Source organism: Lates calcarifer, linkage group LG17 (assembly GCF_001640805.2).
Source record: "Lates calcarifer isolate ASB-BC8 linkage group LG17, TLL_Latcal_v3, whole genome shotgun sequence".
NCBI lineage: Eukaryota > Metazoa > Chordata > Actinopteri > Centropomidae > Lates > Lates calcarifer.
The window spans coordinates 8,314,879-8,338,699 of record NC_066849.1 but is presented as its reverse complement, the minus strand read 5'-3'; the positions used below and the strand labels follow the sequence as shown (position 1 = coordinate 8,338,699).

Below are 23,821 nucleotides of genomic sequence, written 5' to 3'. Positions count from 1 at the left end.
GCTCATGGCGCTGCCTTTTGATCCTTGGCATGGAAACATTTATGCCTACATCCTGGAAATCATTCTTGCTGTTCAGTCATGAAGGTGTTTTTCTTCATCATGGAAATGATTTTCCAATTTTTTCCCTCATCCAGTCTACTAGGTTGTCTGCTGTTTTCAAGTTTTCCTTTTTAGTAGGTTGTTGTTGATTTTGGCGAACCAACCACCTCAGATATTTTAATTAATTAATTTTTTTTTTGAGCCTCTTCATTTGCATTGTCACCTCTGCATACTAACAGACACTCTACTTCAGTCTATGTGGGAACTCAAGCACTCAGTCATCTTTGAGCCCTATGTAAGATCTTTTGTGCATGAATTATGTGCCCAGGAAACATTTAGTCGCCAAGTATTCAATTGCTTTTGAACCACTAAACTTTTGGCACTACAGTATGTGTTAAATGGGCTATGTCTCCCACACAGTTCTTTCTAAATTGATGTAAAACTACTCAAATGAAAGCTGAGCCTTGGCACTTTAATGTAGTATCCATCATTATATTTCAGTTTGAATGTGCCAAAGCACAGACCCTGAAGAACAAAAAATGTGTAACGGTCTAAATACTTGCAGTCTGGACTGTATGTATACAGTCTAATTTGCACTTACTCGTTGTTTTAACAAGAACCTTGTTTCATGTAAATGATCTGAAGTACATCAGACAATTGCTCAGCTTTGCACCAATTTCTTGCTATAGCTTTTTGATGCCTAGAAGCAAAAGTTCACTAGGTATCCATCTCTTCATTGTATAGCCTTCTCACTGCTTCCTTGTTACAGCACAGGAACAAATGGCATATACAATAATGTTTTTTATGGCTACATTTACAGTACATCGCCTCAGAAAGGCTTTATTTTAAACATACACAGAATGGCTTGTCTCCAAGGCACCACAGAGCCTCTAAAATGTTTGTTGGGTAGTTAACTGTCTGCTTTGGATCTTTGGATATCTTCCACTCAAATTCTCTCCTTACTCTTGAGTTAATAGTAGCACATGCTGTTAAACACATCTTGTATCATGCTTAATCTATACAAATATTATTAAGCTCATATGTTTTTATGTTAAGCTCTGTCTGCTTTCCCCTAAGGCTCTAAAAAGGCAAAGATGGCCTGAGGTCTACCCTGGTAAAATACATCCATAATACTTACAATTCTGTCTGTGTAATCTTCAGTCCTCACTTCTTTCAGAAAAAATATTTTCAAATCTTGATTAATATATCTAGATAAGATCATATATGCTCAGTGTCCACATCATCAGGTACACCTGTACAATCTAATGCAATCCAATACAGCAGCATTGCCATACCGTCAGTCTTTTCAAAGCTCATAGTGTTCAGTTCTTGTTGACACTGTCTTAGAGGTGTTATATGTTTCAGAATAGAAGTTATATTTTGTGTTGGTTTTGCAATGGACTGCACAAACATGTAATTGAATTAACACATTTCTGACAATGTCAGTAAAAACTGAACGTGAGCTTTTTGAAGATAGATGTTTTGGCAGGACCATTGTATTGGAATAGATTGTACAGTTGTGCTCAATAAAGTGGCCATTGAGTTTACATCTATCTCTGGATGTGTTATTCCAGGTGAATAGTTCTTCCAGCCAAATCTTTGTAGTTGCTCCCACAAAGAGCCGAGGTGTTTACACCTCAGCTAGCTGTGAGACCAATACATAGTCAATTCCCTGGAGTTGAAGTCTGACGACTGAACTAAATGAGACAAGAAAACACACACATTTGCATCCACATTGTTATCAGCAGAAACAGATTAACAATAATCTAGGAAGATTTCTAATGTTTCAATGTTTCAGATTTCAAAATGTATGTGACATTCAGTCACCTAGGGACAATATGATAATGCTATCAACATGACATTTAACACTCCAGGCATAGAGTCATAATATACATCAAGCTTACTTTGAAAACACCCTTGCAACCAGCAACATTAGTCACAGAAATTTAATTCTCAACACACTTGGATCCTCACATATACCACATATCTGACTAGAGCATGAGAAGTTTCAAAGGTTAAGTGTAAAGGGAACTGACAGGCTAACAAATGGTGTAGAAGAGGGGGAGAGGGGACACAACATCTCTATAAGAAAATGTCAGTTCTGAAGATCTGAGGTGGCACATGTATGGAATTAGTGTGTGCTTGTGTGTGTGTGTAAAAGAGAGAGAGATAGAGAGAGAGAGAGAGGCATTACAACCACCTACTAAAATTCTCAACTGATGAGTATATTTGCCCAGATTTTTGCCGTAGTTAAGGAAATATGTCTAGAGAAGTGAGTGGCTTCTCTAAAACTGCCCTCTCCTGCTCTGGTAAAGTGTTTTACATCTTCTTTCCTGCCTATTGAACCTGCATAACTCCGCAGTGGCATAAATCCCTCCCAAGAAAGTAGAGTGTACCCAGCTCTATCTGTGAGCCTCTCCCCCCTGCAAGCGTCTGAATCCTGATATTTATTCTCCAATGAGATCATTAGAGGAGGAAGAGCTGGAGGCGACCATATGGACATGACTGCTGCTCAGCTCAGTCCATTATTTAAATAAAGACCCAGTAAAAACCACCAGTAGGCTCTCTCCATGTGTTGGCATGAGCACCTATGTAGGATTCATGACAGTGACTCTATGGCCATATATAACAATTACATTTGGAACATGCCCAAATTATTTATTATTGGCAAAATGTTTGTTTAATAATGAAGGCAAAAGAAATATAGGATGTTTTAGCACCAGTATGAGTCACATTGACTTGCAGGATTGAATATTTCTCCAGTTAAAAAAATGACACCACAGAGCAAGATACAAGAGCTGAATAACAATGACATGCAATAGTGGTGCAAGCGAGCACAGCCACATTTATTAGAGGTGTCATGAATAAGTAGCTATAACTGGCTGAAAGAAAACAAAAAGGTTGCAAATTTGCCCTGAAAGTGGTGTTTGACATGAAATGGCTCTGTTCACAACAGAATGGTTCTCCTCTGTTTCTGCTTCAGTCATTAACCCATAACTATATTTAGAGATCAGAGGATTTTCTGCTTAATTCGTGCATAAACGGCTCATTTGAGCAGATGTTCAAACATACAGATTCATGCAGATTCATATGGATGCATGTAACATCTGACATTATACATTACTGTAACAGCATGATCACTGATTCTTTAACAAATTCATTACCATAATGGAGGTACTAAAACAGCAGCTTGGCTACGCTTTTGTTTCGTTTGACTCCAGAAGACAAGAGAAAGATCAACATGAAAAAGAAGCAAATTTATATGGCCCCAGGCATGCTTTGCCATGCTAAAATATGCATAGGAAGCTGTGATTATTATGCTTGCCTCTTTCTATGGAAACTAATGCAGCTTAGGATGCTGTTAATGAGTGTAGTTCTACGACTTTGACCAAATAACAAAATGCCTGTATTAGGGAAAGGGTAAAGGGTTAAGTATATTCCTGTCTCATAAAACATAAGAGTCGGTATTTTCATAAGGTCATTTAAGGTATAGTGCATAGATTTGCTACAATTTTTATGATGCTTGAGTCAAAAACTATTCACTGATATATTTAAACATAACAAATTTTATGGCTGACAGTGTGGATTGTTAGTGAAGTTATGTAGAGTAGAGATGTAACAAACTGCTGAATGTAGTGGCAGGAAATGCTGGAGGTCAGAGAAAAGTAAAGTGTGACGCAAGAGCAGTGAAAAAAGAGGGCAGGAGTGAAATGATATACACAAGGTAATTATAGAGTCTGAAGTGAATAGATGAATAGAGCCAAATGCCTCCCAGTCCCAAATGAATGAGGGGCTCTACAGCTGGACACCAGGCCTTTGGGCTGAAATATATCCACTCCTTTTTTCTGGCGCTCGATTGTACAAATTGTTCCCTGCGCTGGTCTATCTACGCGCGCTGTCTTTTCAGATAAAGCCAAGCCAGGGGGGCCGGGACGGCGTGCTGCGTTTGGAGGCCTGATTATGCCGAGTGGCAGACTGAGAGAAGCGTTTGGAGACGCTTCAGCAGACAGATCACTGCTGGGCCTCTACGGGGCTATGTGTTTGCCGTCCAGCAGCCGAGCGTTGCTGACAGAACTGCTTCCTTGTTGACTGGCGACACTTAAAACGCCCCCCTGGATTGACTGAGCTCTCTGTGGGGAGAGGGAGTAGATAAGGAGGGACGTGGGTGAAGAGAGCAAAGGGGAAAAACAAAGGATAGAAGAAGAAAAAGAGAAAAGTTTACATTAGTAAAGAGAGATGTCAGGAAGAGATGGACAGAGGAACATACCGCAGTTAGGTGATGTTTGCTCATGGAATGCACCCTTTGTAATACCAGGAACTTGCTTATATTTCACTCTTCTTTCTGTAAGTCAACTTCACTGGAGTCCAACTGTGGTCCGTGTCGCCTTTTCAGAGCAGTGAGCAATGCTAAATACTCCCTGGTGTCGGTTTCCTTAACTCTGCCATTTATCAGATTGTTTCTGTCATCACTTTCCTGCCCTCTACCTCATCAGAGTCACTGGTGTGTTTGTGGATGAGTCTTCTGCAGAACAAAACAGTGGCAGGCATCGTCCGTCTGACTGTCTGTGCTGGTACTTGCGATTTGTAGAAGTCACACAGTACACTGATTGCCAATAATGATGAGCTGGCGAAGAGAGGCAGAGGGAGAGATGAGGTGGCGATTGCTGCTACTGTGTGTGAGTCGATAATGGAGGATATATGTCATGTGCCATTATGTGTCTTACTGTGTGCCTGTAACCCATATGCTAATTAATGCTGATTTATGCCTCATTATGTTGATTTATAATAGGGCTACAGGAGTGCTGTTGACTGACTGTAGGAAAAAAGAGCGGGCTCCATTAAAAGACATGATATCAGTGTTACTCTCTATCACTGTTTCCAGGACAGCTCAGTGAGGCTTTGCTTCATTGTTTAACAAGAATTCTCCTAATAGAAATGTTTGGCTATGATAATAAATCTATATCATAAAAATTTGATACTGTTCCATTAAAGGACCAACCAGGAACTTTTGCATGATGTAGCCCATTAACTGCAAATCATGTATACTTACGTTACTGCTGGCCATTTTCTAAACCATAACTTTGATTTTCTACTTTACAATCCATCACAGCGAACATTTAGTCACCTATGTCCCAGTGTTTTGTTTTTTGGTCACAGTCTGATTGTCGTCATGTTTATATTGTCTTCATGAATACGGCCCATTTAAAAAAAAAAAAAAGTGTTTCTTTTGTGGATATTCTGATATTCAATAGTTGATACTAAGGTACCATAAGGCACTGCATTCATGAGCTGTGTTGTCAAACAAAAAATAAGAAAGGAAGGCTTCGAAGGCTGGAAAGTTGGACATTTCTTGCATTAAAAAGCTACAGTGCTGTCCATTGCTGTAATCCACAGTATCTTAGACTCTACCACTGGGATCACCAAAGTTGGGAATTTTTATAGGGACTTTAAACCTGTTTTAAAGTAGCTTTTGCAACAAACTGTAAACACAACTTTGACATCACCTTAGAACAAATGTGAGTCCCATATTCACTCTACTTTTAGCTCTGAGCTAAAGAGCTGAAAGGTCTTAAAATCTTTTTAGTACCCAGGGAAACTGCAGAGTTGGGTTTAATTAATTTGTTCTGTCTTCATCACTACAACCCCTTGGCATTGCACATAAACATTTCATCCATTGTGAACATAAAACTTTTAATTGGAGAAGCTTTAAAGAAGAAATTGTGTTGTATAGCAAAATTGTATGTGACAGTGATGATGCCCATTCTTCTATTCTACATATTGAAATAGATAGAAATATGGAGATCAAACAAATGGAGGTACTTTGAAAATTACATTTTTATGTGGCATTAATGAGAAATATATGCAATTTCTAGTTAATGGGCTGAAATATGTAAAACCTGCAGGTTGATGCTTGTGTGTTGATTTCACTAACACAGCTGTTACTTTCTAATCCCTTTGAGAAACAGTTTGTTCAAACAAATGCCAGAAATTCCTACTGATCATCCATATATTAAATCTGAAAACAGTTAGAGGATCTCATTTTGGGCAACAGGCTACACTTTTGATATTGATATTCTATAAGATGACTTTAAAACTGGAGTCTCGTCTCGCTACTGTCTTATCACCAAGCTTTCTTGGATTCATAGCTCAAGAGATTGGCCAGCATCCAGCTCCTGGCCCTCTGGACCGTGACAGACACATTTACAGCCGGTGTTTTTCACTGAACTGTCCTCTTTACGGTTTATTGTAACAGTCAGAGGCTGGGCATTTCAAGGCTGTGTAAGATGCAGGGGGATGAGGAGGTCCCACTGGCTTTTTTTTTTTAGGGGGGGGGGGCAAGCAAAGTGATAGCATAGGATGCAGAGGTGCAGAGCAATGAAACGGAATGAGGATATTTTCCGGTGTCGGTGCTGACAGGGCTGTAGAAGCTAAGCATCCTCTGTTTTTGTTTGTAATACAACCTGGCCCCAGGATGTAGTCTTTGATCATGACATTGTCTCCTTACCCACAGCCATTGTTTGAAACTGTGTCTTCAGCAATGAACAGAGGTGCATCGGTTACGCAATTGCTAGCCAGAGTGGAGTGGTTTTATTTTAGAAACTGTAGAACATCTTACATGATGAACTTTTCTGAGGACAGAGGATATATCAACTCAGCCCACAGTAAAGCAAAATAAGAAGAATGTTTGCAGATTGTTGTCTCATCCTTGAGTGTCTTTCCCATTGACGCACAGAGTCAATTGCCAGGGAAATACAACTGAATATACTGAAGTTATTTATGCACAGGGTGTGATTGTCTTTGATCACATTTCTGTTTGTCAGCCAACAAGACAAGAAGGGGAGAACTGTCACTAGGTTTGGAGAAGGGCTGCCGGTAGAAACACAGCCAAGAGGTGGTTCCAAAGTAATGCCCTCGAAAAGATGTGTGTGACTGTTTGAGTGCCACGAGAAGAGATCTGGCAAGTCGACTGCCTGACTAGATATGTCAAAACATGAAATTTCCATCATCTGTAACATTGGCGGTCTTTTTTCTCTCAGCAAAATGTCGAGTGTTTCCTCATTCCTATTGTTGTAAACTACAATTTGACCAGGACAATCTTTCATTTTGTCTTTTAACTACTAACTAAGTCGATGCAGGAAATGGGAATGTGTCATGTTGTGTAGGCTGGTATCAGTTGCTTGTGATTACCTTACAGCTGCATTTCAGCAAATACTTCACTAGCTTCACAATAGAACATACAGCCACAACTGGAAGGAAATGAGAGACCTTCTACTGCAGTCTTATGAACACTGACAGTCATTAGTGCTCATTGTGACACAAATTAGATAAGAAACCACAAACTGCTGTGGGTGCAGTAGTTTCAGGCCATATACCCCCCCATAGATCTGTGTTCCCAGCTTTGACAATTGTATAGTCCACTGTGAATGTGAACTGATCAGGTCTGAGGTTTTTGACTTGTGTATGCATGCTATGTTTTTTCTATAAATGCATTAAGAGACAAAAGCAGAAATGGAACAACAAATAAACAAAACATATGGGCAGACTAGGTAAGGTCAGACAGGTGCTGATTGAATGACTCTACAGTCATTTCTGAGGCTATATAAGTTTAATATAATATTATTGCTGGCTTTCACCACTATCCACTATTTTAAACCCTTTCAGCACATCCCTGTTTCGTTTTACTCTCGTACCCTGCCTGAGAACATCATTAAACGTAAAGCCAAGCACTCTCCGTTCTCTGCCTCTCCGCCAAGTCAGTCAGAGATCCTCTGATTGGTTGTCTGTTTATTGTAGACCAAGCAAAGCCCAGCTAACAGCCCCTTGTCTCCTCCCCTCTCAGCTTCATTCATTATAGATCACCTGCCCCCACCTGCACGGCTTCATTACTCCCTCATTTACAGGCTCTCTAGTCCGCTGACTCTTCTTTTTTTCCACGGTGCTTCACAGCCCTCCCGGTGTCTCTGTCTGAAACCCCCCCACCAGCATCACCCCACTCTTTGTCTGCCTCCCCTCCCTTCTTTTTATCCCTCATTCTCTACACCCATCCTGCCTTCTCATTTTTACCATTAGGTAGTTTCATGCAGACCCTTCATGCAGTCGGTCCCTCTCAGCGATGGCAAATGACCGAGTGCAGTTTGTTGATGGCGTTTTAGTGCTTGTGTCAGTTGTTTCTGGGTCAGTGAGCCACGGAGACTGAATTGGCACCAGTGGTGACCCTCACTTACAACACACATTCCCCCCCTCTGTTTGTTAGACACGCACACACACACATACACTGCTTCTAACATTAACCTCGTACTATTTATTCTTACTACCATCCTCTGTGGAATTGCTCCAGTGATGTTGCTAAACACAAGGCTCACCAAGGAATTGATGAAAGCAATAATTTAATAAAAGAACACCTATAATTATTGACACATGAACCTAGAATCATTTTCAGCCTTGTCTTAAATGCTCAGTGAGGTGGAGCTCAGCCAACCTGCACTTTGGGGTGTAGTATTGCAATAAGAAAAACAAACTAATTGACCTATAGTTGAGTATAATTATTGATTTGATTGACATTTTCACCAAGCTTGCTGCACTGGGTTTATTCCTGTTTAAATGCTCTATCTCTCTGTCTGTGTTTAAGTCTGAGCTGGTTTTATTGCTTTTTACATTGACCTTGTTTGGCACTCAGCGGTAACCATCCAGAGAAAATCACAAGTAGAACCGTAGTGATATGGCCTTAAGCTTATTCTATCATAAGCAAATGGCGAGCTGTGCAAGGTTTCCAGTGTGTGTGTTTTCTTGTAAAGTAATAACTGTTTTTTGTGTGAATTCTTGAAAAGTCTGAAATTGTTGATGGTCAGTCAATTGAAGTATGTGGAGTCCATTCAGTTATGGTTTTTCATGCTGTCTCCAACACACGTGTACACACACATGCATTCTTACACAGTAAAACACACTTCAACCTCCCCCACCATTTATTTGGTTGTTTACGCCACCTGGATGTGCATGGATTTCAGCTTTCTTTTTACAAAGGCAGCTGCTGTGAATCTCTATCCTGCCCTTCTAAAGATTAGCATCAGTTTTTCAGGATGGTTATGTAACTTATTAAAGGGCTCTCCAGCTCTGTGACAATGAAAATGCAAGGATTTTTCAGACTAATTGGAAGCAGCAGAGTTCCAAGGTTGGCTGCACCAAATGTTTTTGTCTGCTGCTGAGCAAATTTAAACTCAATGCATCAAATCGTTTGGGGATTAATGTAATTGTGATTTTTAGATTTTTATTTTAGTGCGGTGGCTCCAGGGATGACATTTTCTGTCGATCCACTATTTTTGTCCAGACTGAAATATGTCCACAACCACTGGATGGATTTTTCTGAGGAAAATCACAGTCCCCAGAGGATTGATCATACCATAGTGACCCCCTGCCTTTTATTCTATCTCTACCATGATGTCAACATTTTTTACTTTTCCTGCACTGTCACCATGAGGTTCACATTTGTGCTTATGAGTGAAATCTCTCAATAACTGTTGGTTGGATTGTCATGGCATTTGGTACAGTCATGTTCCCTGGAGGGTGAATCCTAGTGACTTGGCTGGCCACTTAAATTTTCACACCATCATGAAGCCAATCCTCCAATCAGTCCAGAACTTTGGCTTATGGCCAAATACCTTTAAAGCTATTGACATGATCAACAGTTTCATCAGCACTACAGCATATTGGTCATTGTGAGCATGTTACCCCCAAAACATGTTTCCAAAGGCTTCATTGACACAGGTTCATTGAACAGCCTGGCAGAGTGATTCACTTTTGAGTTTAGCTAACACTAGCTTGACTTCTAGAACTTGCACATTGTAGCTTTAATATGAAATTGACCAAATGAAAAACAAGGTTTATGGTATATCAAGTATTTGATTAATTGATGGAGTCAAGTAATTGTTTCAGAGCTCACTCAATGGGTTATCATGCGGTCAGAATTGGGGGGTCAGAATTTAAATACATTTGTTGTGTTTTATTGAGGCTACAGAGAGGACAGCTCATTTGAGACTGGAAAACAAATGTGAATTTTAAACTTAAACATGCCTGGGTGTCTACTGTTTATGTCTGCTGACCTTTTCATTTATTTCCACTCCACACAGGTGGCAGTCAGTTTATTTACTTTGCTAACAAACATATCTCATGTTCATTTTAAGTAAATGGCACGGCTTTGTCGTGCCTTGTCTTAATGACTTACATTCAAGATGCTCCCACACATGCTGTATCTTACCATATTTTCAGCGAGTTTCTCGGAATGTGAAATGCTGCATTGTTTCCTTCAAAGCTGATTTGGGCTGTATGATTGTTATGCCTCCAGAGCTGAGTCTTTGTGCAAACAAAAGCACGGCCCCTGTCACAGACAAGGAGGCAGGAGTAAACTTTATTCCAAAATCCTCTCAGGGAAAAACACATTTCTCTGCTCTGCCTAACTATTCCGCTGGGTTTCAGGGGTGGCTGGACAGTATTTTAAGAAGCCAGTTCTCCAGGGATTAATTTCTCTCATGCTTTGCCTAATTAAGGTATTAACAGAATGTAGTAAACTGTAGCCAGAGGATGCTTCCAAGGAGTGCATTGCTTGTAGCTCCAGCCACTATATCAAATATGTATTTAATCTAAGTATAATGTAGTGGCTACACAAGATAAACACATTTACTCAGAGCTATAAAGCCCAGGGATCGATATAAGCAGTTTCTTTGTTTACTCTCTTGTTTGTAGTTTGATTGCCTTCTGGTCATTCTGGGAAGCAGAGAGGTAGAAAAAGCAAAGAGGTAAATTGTAAGACAGAAGCAGAGAGCAAAAAGCACCGTCTCAGTAGTCTTCACTGTCATGTGAACCATCATCATCATCATCATCAAAAGCTGTTACCCTTTTGAAGTGTCTGTATGAAGAGATCTGATGAGCACGAGTTTAGGGTTTGTGGTGCTGGAATCCTTTTGGTGTCAAACCCACTTTAGAGTCAGCCTGGCTTGAGCTTCTCTTTAATACTGGGGACAGTCTCAAGCACTCAGCCAAAATGAGTTTGAGTGCATCTCTAAAATGGGCTGCTTTGAACAGGAAGAGGATGTCACTTGTCCCCACTGCCCAGCAGTTATGTCATCAATGAATTGTCTAACATAAACAAGGAGTCTTCTTTAAAATCTTTTCCCAACAGTGATAATTAAAGTTTCAGCTAAAAACTTAAGACACTTATAGTCATATCAGTACTGTTCTACTATATATCTGCTGTATGGTTTTGTACTGCATGTCACTCTGGTGGGTAAACACTGTTCCTTGTGTGTGTGTGTGTGTGTGTGTGGGCTGACTGAATAAAATTGCTTAAAAGGCTCATTATATGGAGCGTTAACTCACTTTGATGCACCTAAAACAAGGCTTTTTGAGCTGCATCACCGCTTTGTACAGCGCAGCCCATCATTTTTGATCCTGTGCTAAATTTTGAAAATTGTATTACAATTGTGCCTAAACTGTCTTTTAGCATCTTTAAAGAAAAGATAAACATTGAGTTTTGACATTTCTCTCACAGCCATGGTTACTGAATAACCTTTGCACGCTTTTAACGCTACTAAGCTCAACTAATGGTCTGTTTTCTGCTTTAACTAAGCTTTGAATAAACTGCAGACCATACAAAATGCAGTGTTACAATTGCTGGCTATATGGCCAGAGGAAGACAACACATTACAATACAATAAAATCTGTTTTAAAATAATTTTTATTTGTAGTTAATTTTATAGTATACTTTAAGAAACTGCTCATTTTTTAAAATCATTCAGGGAACTAGTGCCCGAAGACACTTCATGTTTTGTTGTTCATTATATAACAATTTAATGGTTACACTTTTAGTAAAAGTTATTTAATTTCAAATTACTTTGTCTGGTTGGATGATTCTAAAAACCTAGCGTTTGAGGAACGGAACATTTTGTTTCGAAACAAACGTCCCTGTTTGCAGTGAAATGTAATATGTAAGTCGCATTCTTGTTTGACAAATGTTTCACTACAGTAACTGTATTTTGTGTGACTTTATCCATGTGGCCTCAGCACATGTATAAAAATAACAGGCCAACTAAATTATAGAACATACTGTGCATCAGAGACAACAGAGGCAAAGTGTTTGCTCACAGAAGATATGATTTTCAAAGGTTCCGTAATGGTAAATGACATTGTATCATTGTGGTGGGGAAGACTTTTTGGTCTATACAAACTCAGAAAAATATTTTAAACCAACATGACGACTGACACTTCACTGTGCAACTTTCACTTATAGTTTGAGGATGCTTTATTTGTGGTATATCATGGTTTACCAGCCATGTGAATCCTCCATTGGTGTACTTAACCACTTCAGCACCAGGGACAGCTCTTTGAGCCTTGAGATGCTTCAATAATGTACCACTTCTCTCTTCAGTGACCTTCATTACAACATCCCCTCTCAAGTTATAAAAAGTATACTGCTGGCACATGGAGAAAAAGCATTCTGCCTATAGAAAAGATATTTTTGTTAAACCAACGAAAAATAATACAAGCAGCCCGAGCTATGTTTAAATTATCCAACTCTGCTGAACAAAGCGTTAATCTCCCTGCACGCGGCATGGCGTCTCGTGGGGGATCATTATTATTTATATGCAACAAAGTGGTGGGTCGCTCACACCGCCAGAGAATGTATACTAACATTCAACACTCAAGTTCTTTTAAATGACTGCAGGCATCACTCTCTGACTGAGCTTTTAACAAGGACCATAATAATGATCTTTATGTTAACTGCCATGCACGCAAATGACTACAATACCCAGAAGGCAAGCGCAGCCTCACTGTGTGTTTTAGGTCAAATTTTTCAGTCAGGTGAAAAAAAAAAAAGTAAAATGTTGAATCAACGTTTGCCGCTCAAGCCTGCCAACTAAATCCTAGGCAATTTGTGCATTAGGCTAATCTAATTTGATGGCCTAAACTAGCCCATTGCAAGTAAATCTCAGGTCGAGGTCACTGCAAGGCTGCCAAACAAGGTAATTCTATCCCTAAGGTTATTAATTACAGCACCCAGACAAAGGCAAAACGGGATTACAGGGGCCTACAGTAAGACAGAGATGCCAAATCACGTCTTTCTAACCAAACCCCCTCCCTCCCTGCCTGTCTGCCTGCCTCATAAATTACATCAGGGGATCAGGACTAATAGCTGTGTGGGTGTTGTGTCCCACATTAGATCATTTATCACACTGAACAAACAATGACACATCTGGGGGACATCAGATGTGTCACCCACCGACCCACCCCCACCCAAACATACATAAATGTATAGCCACGATACCCGGTTCTAGATTAAGTTTTGGTGTAAGATAGCCTTAGATGCAGGAACTTCTGGTCTTTACGTCAACATCAGGAGGACCATAGGAGCACCCTCCCTCCCCACCCTAAACTCCAATTCCCACTCCTCCTCCCCCTCGCCCCGCTCAACACCCCCCCCCCCAACCCTCTCCTCCTGCTATTTGAATAGAGAGTCTGCGGAGCACTCTTTTGTTCAGTAGCGCTCAGCTGCTGGAGAGGTGAGCACCACTCTGGCTCGCGCTCATCCACTCATCGCGGCTGCTGCTGCTGCTGCTCCTCTCTCCTTCTCCTTCTTCTTCTTCTCGGCTCGTCTCCGGAAGACGCGCGCGGACCCCGCTCGAGACAGAGACCCACTGCAGCCAAAAAGAAAAAGAAAAAAAAGATAACGACACAGCCACCCTCCTATTCCTCTCGGTCTGTCCCCTCGCTGCCCCCGCCCACCCCTCGACATCCAACAACTGCTTCGTTTTCAACCCCGACGCTCGCGGGGTCTTTTACGCGTCGTTGGATGGTTCAGTTCCTCCGTCTGTGGCGCTACCACCTGCACCGTTATCAGACCGACGCTCCTGTAAGGCTGCAGCATCGCTCTACATTCCTGTGAACTGGACCTCACTTCATCCGAAAGGTGAAGGCGAGTTGAATTTTTTTTTTTTTTTTTATGTTTTGTTTTTGGCTTTACACCACAGAATCAGCAGATAAAGTCGATTTACTGTTGTTTTTACTCCCACATAGGAAAAAGGGTGATTTTGTTCACTGTCCGTACTAAATTGGAGATGAGGATGTCAATATTGTCCAATGACAAAGATATGTGGCTATGATTACATTGTAAGAGCATGATTCATTGATAAAAAATTCCTTTAGACTGCTCTGGTAAAAGGCTGATTTTCAGTAAAATGAACAGTTTTACTGTGTTGGGAATTTATTGTAGTTTTATTAAAGAGCTTTGTTTTCATTTTTTTAGTCCTTTAATATTACTAAATGCATCTTACCACCTTAGTTAGGAATATAAGTGTGGTTTTCTTCTACTAATTAGCTATTGTCTTACCATACTGTAGTGCTTTTGTCATTTTTCTGCCAGTTTGCATGATGTCATGATTGTCCAATTATGCTGCATCTGTAAACAAGTAATCCATGTAGCACAGAGTAATTCCCTCATTTGTTTTGGAAGCTACCTATGGTGAGCAGACAGTAGGATTTGAATCTGTATGACCATCATTCCACCTCTTGTAGTGAAAGCCCCTTTTCTCCTTCCCCTCCCGTAAGCCTTCAGGTGAGGCAGACAGGGACAGAGGGAGCTATTGGATTGGGTGAAAGTCGATAGGCAGCGCAGCCTGGGGCCGTCAGCACTGTCAGCGAACCAAAGACGGGGGGAAACCCGAGACATTATCCGGGATGGCACTTACACTCCACCAAATGGGTCTCTCAATTATTTTCAGCAGAGGAAACTTTGCTGTTGCGCGGCAGAACCTCTAGGCTATAGGCTGATCAAAGTGGAGAAGGTCCGAGCAACGCTGGGTTGCCACAGTCATGCACTGCAACATGGCTGCTATCTCTCAGTGAGGGATGTTGTTGAGGGTGGAAAAGGAAAGAAAAGAAAAACAGAGTTGGACTTTTTTCTGTTTGTCTTCGTTTTATGAGTACATGGCAGTGTATCAGATAGAGAGTAGGAGCAGAGTTGCTCATGACCCCCTGGGAAATTAAGCAGAGATTCAACCAAGCAGTTTGTGAAATGGTTACTAGTCTCTCCCCCTCTCTTGCTCTTGCTCTCTATTAGTCTCTTATTCTGGCTCTCTTGCTCTCACTGCATGTCTCCTGTGTTTGCACTTGCATGGGCGCAACACACAGCAGTCACTCATACAGTTTACCCACACTGTCTACAAACAGTCCTTGGCAGAATTGATCCCGCACTTCTTTTCTTTGGTATTCTATCCTTCCCAACCACCCTTCGTCACACACGTGCGGTCCTGCATTTGGCCTCAGCACTGGCAGAGTGATCCCTAATGTACAAAGGCCAAGCCAGTAACCTGCAGACAGCACCAGCTCATGGATGAGGAGCTACTGTCTCCCAGTTGATGCGGAGCGACACCCACAGAGATCAGAAAACACCCGGCTTCATTTGCATTCTCTGACTGACTGTAGATAAAATGTTCCCTTCTCGCTGGTCGAGCAGCCATGTGTTGGCCTTTGTGCGTGTGATACATGTATGTGTGCTCCTGTGTGTGTCTGTTGGTCACCTGTGTTGCCAGTTCCTGAATTGTGTCAGTGAACTGTGGTCATCATCAGCTCCAGCTGCACTAATAGGATCTGGCTCCGCATTTAACTGCTCTTTAAGTCCATCTGCTGCCTTTTGCATCTTTCTGCCTCTTGCACCTTCATGCATATTGTAGAGGGTGTCTGTGTTTGTCTTTCTGTCTCTTCCTTTCTCTTGTCGTCTCGCTCCGTTTGGACTCTATCACTCCTGCGCCGGATCACAGGCTCTGCCGCTAACGCCATTGTTCAACGGAGAAGTGTTCCTTTCTGTGGCATTGCCAGTTCACTACCCCCATTTTCACATTTTCTGTGTGATGAGGCATTACAGTGGATGAACAATATTCCTTTAGAGAGAGAGGTTCACTGCCTCTTAGTGGCTCCATTCCAACTGTGGTCAAGACCAAAAGCAGCTCAGAAATGTTGTCATCACACCTCAGTACGGAGTGCGGAAGGCAATGAAAGAAAGAAAAGGGAATCAGGAGAGTGAGGGGAGTAACAGACTAGGGGAATTTTACAGCATTATCTGCTCTTTGCATGAGGCTGTGTTGTCACATATTTCAATAATGTGTCTTTTCTGCCTGGCTGCACCCAGCTTAGTGCAGACACTTGTAGCGGAAGACGAGAATGGGCAAGAATTCAATTTTGTACTTGAGTAGTGTCCAAGCAAGTGAATGGGAGACTGAATTTTTACAGAGATTTTGCAAATGTAAGACATTAATATTCCTACAATGAACCTTTCCTCTATGCTTAAAACAAACAAAGCCGCCCCTGGCACGAATGATGAAACAGGGGAGATCAGCCAAGCAACTGCACAATGTCAGCACAGAGGATCTCTGGGCTTGAGTTAGGCTGTTTGACTGGTGATGGCCTCCAGCTACAAATCCTATGGAGGTGGTGCTATAAGTCAGTTGTTATCCTGCTGGGGCTAATAACCGGTAATTTTACAGTGGAAAAAGAGATATTTATTAGAGTGTTTTTATGTTTTTGCTGAAAGTTCAAAACTGTAGAGTCACAGTATATGTTACAAATGGATGTAGCTGTTTTGGCAGGGGTGGAAGAAGGGGTAGGAGGGATGTTGGAGGATTCCTGCAGAGAGAGACTAATTTGCAGACTTAGATAACCCTGATCCAATTAAGCAGTGGAAACACTCACAGCAGCCTATACACATATTCAGTTCTGTTTGTGTAAATGATTGTGAGTGTGTGTGTGTGTGTGTGTGTGGTGTGTGTGTGTGTGTGTGTGTGTTTCCCATTATCAGTTCAGTTTCAGGTTCATGTGTGGCAGCAGACCCTGTGAGCACCTATGCTTGCACATATGACCATAAATCATATTTTAGGCTGTGATCCACTTGGCACCTCCATTCCCCCAGTCCACGGGGTCATTCAGTCAGCTTAATGAAGGCCGTACCTCCGCTCGCAAGAGGACGTCAATCTGCTTGATTGACAGCTCGGCGTCCTTTCAGCCCCTCCAACCTGACACCGTGGAGCAGATGGAGTAAGGGCCTGAGTGGGCTGCTGTTAGCTTTGCAATGGCTAATAATATAATAGTCTGGCATTAGCCATATTGAGCTCGCCACTGCACCTAGAGCCAAGCAAATGAGCAGCACAGCTGGGCCATGGTGGCCAGTGGCGGAGCAGACAAAGCCCATGAGGCACAGAGCCAGGGAAAAAAAAAAAAAAAAAAAGGTAGTTTACCACAATCCCTCCAGACGCAGGTCATGAATATTCATCAAGGACCCCCCTCCTGTCCCCCTCCTCCCCAAACCCAGCTCTGCACCCCTCTCCCACCAAATGTATTATTCAAAGGAAGCATTTTCCCTATTAAATACCATAAATAAATAATGACATCTGGTAACAGTTTTTGTCTGCTGAATTAATGACAGGGGCATAGTCAAGTATCTTCCAGTGATTGTAGGAGGGGGGTATGGAGGGTGGATTTCCTTACAGCTACCTTTCCTCTCCTGGCCTTTCCTTTGTCTCACCGGTCGGGCGCAATACCTCTATTGTTAAAACCAGGTGGCACGTCAGTAGATGCGAATTGGATTTGGTCTCTATCAGTCACTTCCTAAAACACCCTGGAGGAGAAGCAAATACTAGATAGCTGTTTGTTTTACCATTATGCCAGTATTTTTCCTGCGTGAGTTAATCCTCAGGAAAAGAAAAGCTCCCCATGGGCTCTTTATGTGGTTTCAGCACTGGACAGCTCCTGAAGCATTGCCTATTTTGTCTACCTCATAGTTTGTCTTTTCCCAGTTAAGAAAAACTCGACAGGGGGGCACATCCTCACACACACACACACACACACACACACACACACACACACACAGTGGATGACTGAAAGATACATCACTGAAGGATATCAAGTATGTAATGTTGGCATCATTGTCATACAGGCTGTATCTGTCAGACTCTGATGAGCTGGTAAACAGCGAGAGCTTGAGAGGCCCACAGATGGCCAATGTTTTCCACTCTCGTGTGCCGCGATTCCCACAGGAGAGGTGCATTTTGTCGGGTAGGAGCAAGTGTTCGATTTCAATTTGTAGAGGTACAAAGGAATCCCGTGGATCTGATAGCGTATTTCCACACAGGAAGGTCGTAAATAAAGCTAGAGAAAAGCGGGACATAAGTGGGTAGAAGAAGCGAGACATAAGCCATTGTTACGGAGAGTGATTTCTGTCTGTCTTCTTCCACCTCACCCTGCCTGAGTTCCACACAGCAGGGCTATTTATGAAGCCAAGGCACCAGTGTGATGCTTATAAAGCTCTCCTCGCTAATCAGAGATCTAGCTCTGGGGTTGCCGAAACCAATCACAGGGATTTATGGGAGAGAATAGGAAAGTAGTATAATTAATTTTATTCAGATCCCTTGCACCCAGGTCGGGCTGATCCATGCATGCTGACTTCCTATTTTATGTGATGGCTTTGTTCGTGTGTAGGGTTTGCATGTGTGTGAGTGCACTATTTGACTTTTGCTGCTTTTGATATTGGTTAATAATTTTTAGCCACACAAGTGACTTTCCCCCTCCTTTGTGTTATTCAAACAAATGCTGAATTCTGAAAGAGCATTATGCCTAGAATGCCTTAGTGCATAATTTCTGTAAAATATTGTAGCTTCAAAAGGTTTGTTGTTGGTGTATTTTGTCGTTATGCAAAAAAAAAAAAAAAGTCCGTTCTGCTTTTTATTCCATATACCAACCAGAAAAAACAGGTTTCTCTAATCCTCCCGTCTGTCTCCCTGTAGGCACAGAGCTATGAATCATTTTTTTCTTAAGGGTTTTTTTATTGTTGTGGTAATACAGCTTTTTAATGTTTTCACATCACTCAATTTCAATTTTTTTGATCATGCTGTTTTATGCAGAGCCAGACACAGACAAATACCTACAGACAGAGATGAACGCGTACATTAAGATAGACAACTGGCTGACACTCACTGACATGGATAAATATGCATGAAAGGAGTGTCAACTTAGTAAACTCAGTAAATAAATCTATTTTGCCAACAAAACCAAAGAAATCCGGTCATATTGACTAGGCTCACACAAGGAATTTCAGTGAAAGTAATGACTGTGGAGATGGACAAATTAATATAGGATGAGAGTCTAAAGTTACGCTCTGCTTTGTGGTAGTCCAGTATGCTAAGACAATGACAACGCTAAGATGCGCATGTTCACCATTTTTGTTTAGCTTGTTAGCATGCTAACATTGGCTGCTTAGCACTAAAGACAAAGTACAGCACAGGGTGATGGAAAAGTCATTAGTTTTATTGGTATTTGGTCACAAATTAAAATACTGGTAACTACAATACCAACTAAAATATATTAATATACAATTTTGACCTGATGGTGGCACTAGATGAAAAGTCACTAAGTTAGTGGGTCGCTAAAGTGGTTATTATTTATCCTTAGGGGAAGATGAATGCATGTATCAGATTTCATGACAATCCATCAAACAGTTGTCAAGACATTTTACATAAAACCATAAATGTCTGCCTCGTGATGGCGCTAGAGGAGAATTCAGGGGATCAGCAAAGTCAGCAGGCATCTTCCTCTGGCCACTATGAAAGTCTGTACAAAATTTCACACTAATCCATCTGATATCTGTTTAGATTTGTCAGTCTCGACTACAATGGTGGATTGAATGACTGACCTTGCCATTGATAGAGCCTTTACACTAGTGTGAATAAGAATAGGATCATATACGCTCATGGGTGTTAAAAAAGTTGTCAGTAGAGATTCAGACAGATCAGAGACAGACGGATATACAGACACAGATAGACAGAGAATCAGCCAGAGTGGGCGGTGGCAGCTGGCCGACCTGCAGCCTCCACCAGGTGGATTTAGTCAATTGTGTCCAAACTCAGCCTTTAGGTGACACTTGGATTTACAGTCCGTGTCGGTTTAGCCACCTGACAGATATCAGCAAATCTTGTGCTTCAGAGGTTTGGCCTTGGCTGTGTGAGAGCACCTTTGTGTGCTGTGTGCGTGTGTGTGTGTGTGTGTGTGTGTGTGTGTGTGTGCTATGTGTGTGTGTGTGTGTGTGTGTGTGTGTGTGAGTAGATGGGTCAGTAGGATCCAGAAATGTGCTGAGCTGAACATAATTAGATGGGAAGCTTAGAAAGAGGGTGAAAAGGCCAAAGTTAGAGTTACCTTCATCTATCTATCTATCTATCTATCTATCTATCTATCTATCTATCTATCTATCTATCTATCTATCTATCTAAATTACAGTATTTTAGCTCGACCCAACCAGACTTTGATTCCTTGCCAATATTTTACTTCATCTCCTCATCTCATCTCCTCACCACCTTAGAGTGCTGAAACTGCCACCGACACCATCAAATTGATTTTAATATGGAACTTGTGAGGCTGATAGTGGGTCAGATGTCCTGCCAGTACTGTCGTTAGTCGTTCTAGCAGTTGGTAATAAGAGTGCCAATGCTGCTCCAAAGTGCTTTTTACATGGAGCTGTGAAGCGTGCTGCCTTCAGAGCTCTGAGGCATTGGAGTTGATGGTAGAAATGGGGGCTGGGGGTGGTGCAGATGTGCAGGTGTGTATGTGAGAAGATAGGGACTTGAAACTTTTGCCCAAGGACTGTGCTTAATGTGGCAGTTTGTTAAGGGGCCAACACTTTTTGTGGAAAGAGGGCTTTTATTTTGCCAGCGGTTCTTGCATTGTTCACAGGAAAACTGCATTTTTCAAGTGCAATTTCCATTCAAATTGCTTTTATTGTGTTGCACCAAAACAGAGAAAACAAGGAAATCAAAGTACAATTGTTTGCCTCCCAAATCAGAAGAGAACCAAGTCAGTCTCCTGGTCAGCCAATAGTCCACCTGAATACAGAGGTCACTTTTTGTGGTCGCACATTTTAATGTACAAGGCTGTTAAACAATTATCATTTTGTGGCTTTGTGCAGAAGCTCTGCAGGCAGATTCTCCTGCAGTGGTTAGAGTAGCTTTTCAGTTCGGCTCTGGCAAATTCAAAATGAACTGTTAGTGTGGTTACCAGTTCTGTTTTTGTAATTAACTGTCACACTGCAAAATTAATAGAAGAGAAAATATAGCATGGAAAATGCAGAAAATGAGGAGACGTTCCTGCAGCCAGTCAGTCATTAGTCAGGCAGGGATGATATTAATCAGCTGCCTGTTTTGTATGTGTGTGTGACTGTGTGAGTGTGTGTGGGTGCACCTTTCTTTGTTTTTGTGCGTGTAAATCTGTCATACACATATCTGCTGCTTTCATCCTGACAGGGAGGCTTCCTCCATCCCTGTCTTCTCCCTCGACCTCATAACGATAAACCATGATGAAATACACCCCCCTGTGTCCTTTCTCTGTCCACTTTCTCTGGGTTTTTCCCCCTCAGCTGTAATTAAAGAGGTTGTCTGTCTGTCTCTCTGTCTGTCCTGATAATTACCCTTTGTGCAGGAGTGCTGGAGCCCTCCAGTTTGCTCCCGGACCTCTTTGATAAATTTGGCAACTGCTCTCTGAACTGCTGCTGGGGCACCTCTAGTGACTGTGAATGCCTGTGATGTGTGTGTGTGTGTGTGTGTGATAGGTTCGTCGAAGAACACTGCTATCCCCAAGCGTCTGGCTCTGAGCTCAGATTGACTGGGAGGGCTGTTGTCTGTGATGGATCTTTCTCTGCACTGGACTGTTTGCTAAGCTGTTGATCACTGACCACTGTCTGTCTCTGTGTAGGGGTTACTCCGGCTGCACTGAGGACTGTGTGTTGATAAATGAGTGTGTGTCTGTGTGTGTGTGTGTGTGTGTACATTCATTAATAAATAATCATTGTTTCACTCTGACTCTTCTTATCTGTGTTTACTTGCTCAGTCCAGCCGTTACATTAGCGTCCCATCGGCTTAGTGGAGAGCAGCGGAGAAAACAGAGCAGCTAGTTTGTCGAAGGCGTAATTGTAGTAAAATGCCTCTCTCTGCTGATGTCCTTTCTTTGCTTTAATGTACACTGGGATGTGTGTTCCCATAATGCATAACCACCCACATGCTCCAAACACACAAGGAAAAAAAAAAAAAAAAACCCTCTCCAAGTCCAACCACAGACAAATACAACGATTTTCTAAGCAGTCAGGGCAGCAGGCACCTCGGGTGTTTGAGGCCAGGCCCTAATTGGGCCTCATCCTAGCGTGACCTTCATTGTTTTGACAGAGAGGGGATCAGAGTGAGACACACCAAAGCTGAGGTTATCTCATCTCTACTTCCCTCCTGTCCTCCTCGTGTCAAACCACTAGGCTCAACAGTAGAGGAAGCATGTTCGAGCAGCCATTAGCTGCCTCCCAGAGCTTTTCCAAAAGGGTCAAAGCTGTCTGAAGCTGTGGAGTGGATGTTTTAGCACTCACCTCGGAGGGAAGTCTGAATTTGTATGTGTGTGTGTGTGCACACACTTGACTGTATGTGTGTATTTTGTGTTTGTCTTGGCTGTGGCAGCACAAGATGAGCACCCGAGAATGGCCTAAACACCAAGTCAGCTCTACAGTGCGTGATGTGATTTACCGCCGAGCCATTAGCAGTCAAGCTGTGTGTGCTTCAGGTGTTCTCAGAGGGAATGGAGAAAGAAATACTCCCCGATGCAGCACACACTGATTTTAAAAGCTCCCTTGTGATTTATTAGGAAAACATTTCTTTGGACCACCTTCACTGCCTCACAACCTATAGACACAGAATGTACACACACTCATTCACTCAGTGCTGAGGTAGCAGGAGAGCAATTTAGAGTGGATTTAAAGAGGCCAGTGGAGATTCACAGTGGATCAGTGCTGGAGATTCTCACCGAGTTTGTGTGCAAGTAGTGAATAGTTGTGTGTTGTTGTAGTGTCACAAACAACATTAAATTTAAACATGAGGAAACTACACAATCTTTCTTCCTTCCTCTGTCTCCTTCGTCCTCTTCCTTTGCGTCTCTCTGAATGCAGCGCATCAAGGTCACAATTGAACTTTGACATGTTTAAGAGGCCAATTCCGCAATCATGCTTCCTGATTGCTCTGTTTATCCTTAATCAGGATCTCAGACAGGACAGCGTCTTCAGCGTCTTCAGCAGCCCATCAGCACACACTGCAGCAATCACAGCGTTTGTCATTTCTTATGTATTACTACAAACAGCTTTAATTGGCTGCTGTTTCTCCCTCGACCACACTGCTGCTGCTGCTGCTGCTGAAGAAGAGGCTGCTCAGGATTAATGGCACTTTTAAAAATGCAGCCTGAAATTAGCATTGTAAATTAATTCTCAAGATTGCGATTTGACTGTAAGTGCCATTTATAAATGGCTGTAGTAAATGGTGTAATTTTTTTTTTTTTTTTTTTTTTTTTAGATGCACCTTGCTCCAGATCACTCAGTGTTATGTGTCCTCTGACCTGGCTGGTTTTATGTCCGGGCTGAGCTTTGTTTAAACTGCCCACCTGCGTGCCATCCAGCAGTGGTGTATGTCCAAGCAGCTATTGCCTTTTCCTAAAGCCAGGAGCTCAGGCTGCTCATCTTGTCACAGCCGCAGTTCTGGCTGCCAGCTACCCAGGCCTCCTGTGGCATCTGCTCTTTGCATCGGCCGCCAGATAAATGAGGTGTTTGCTTTTCTTTGGCAGAACGGTACCTTTCAGAAGGTCAGCGAAGGTGGCTTCGCTGGGGAAAGTGAGCTCTGTTGATGCAGCTCACCACTCAGCTCTTTAAAGGACCAGTGATTCTGAATGTGCTAGC

General features: G+C 42.1%; 1 protein-coding gene across 1 annotated transcript in view; it reads left to right on the top strand.

Annotated features, from left to right (window-relative positions):
• The first annotated feature begins 13,518 nt into the window (after window positions 1-13,518).
• The window catches only part of ncanb (neurocan b), a 137,987-nt gene continuing 127,684 nt past the window's right edge, over window positions 13,519-23,821 (top strand). The window contains 1 exon segment of the mRNA XM_051077077.1: window positions 13,519-13,996. The gene's annotated coding sequence lies outside the window, so the exon portion shown is untranslated.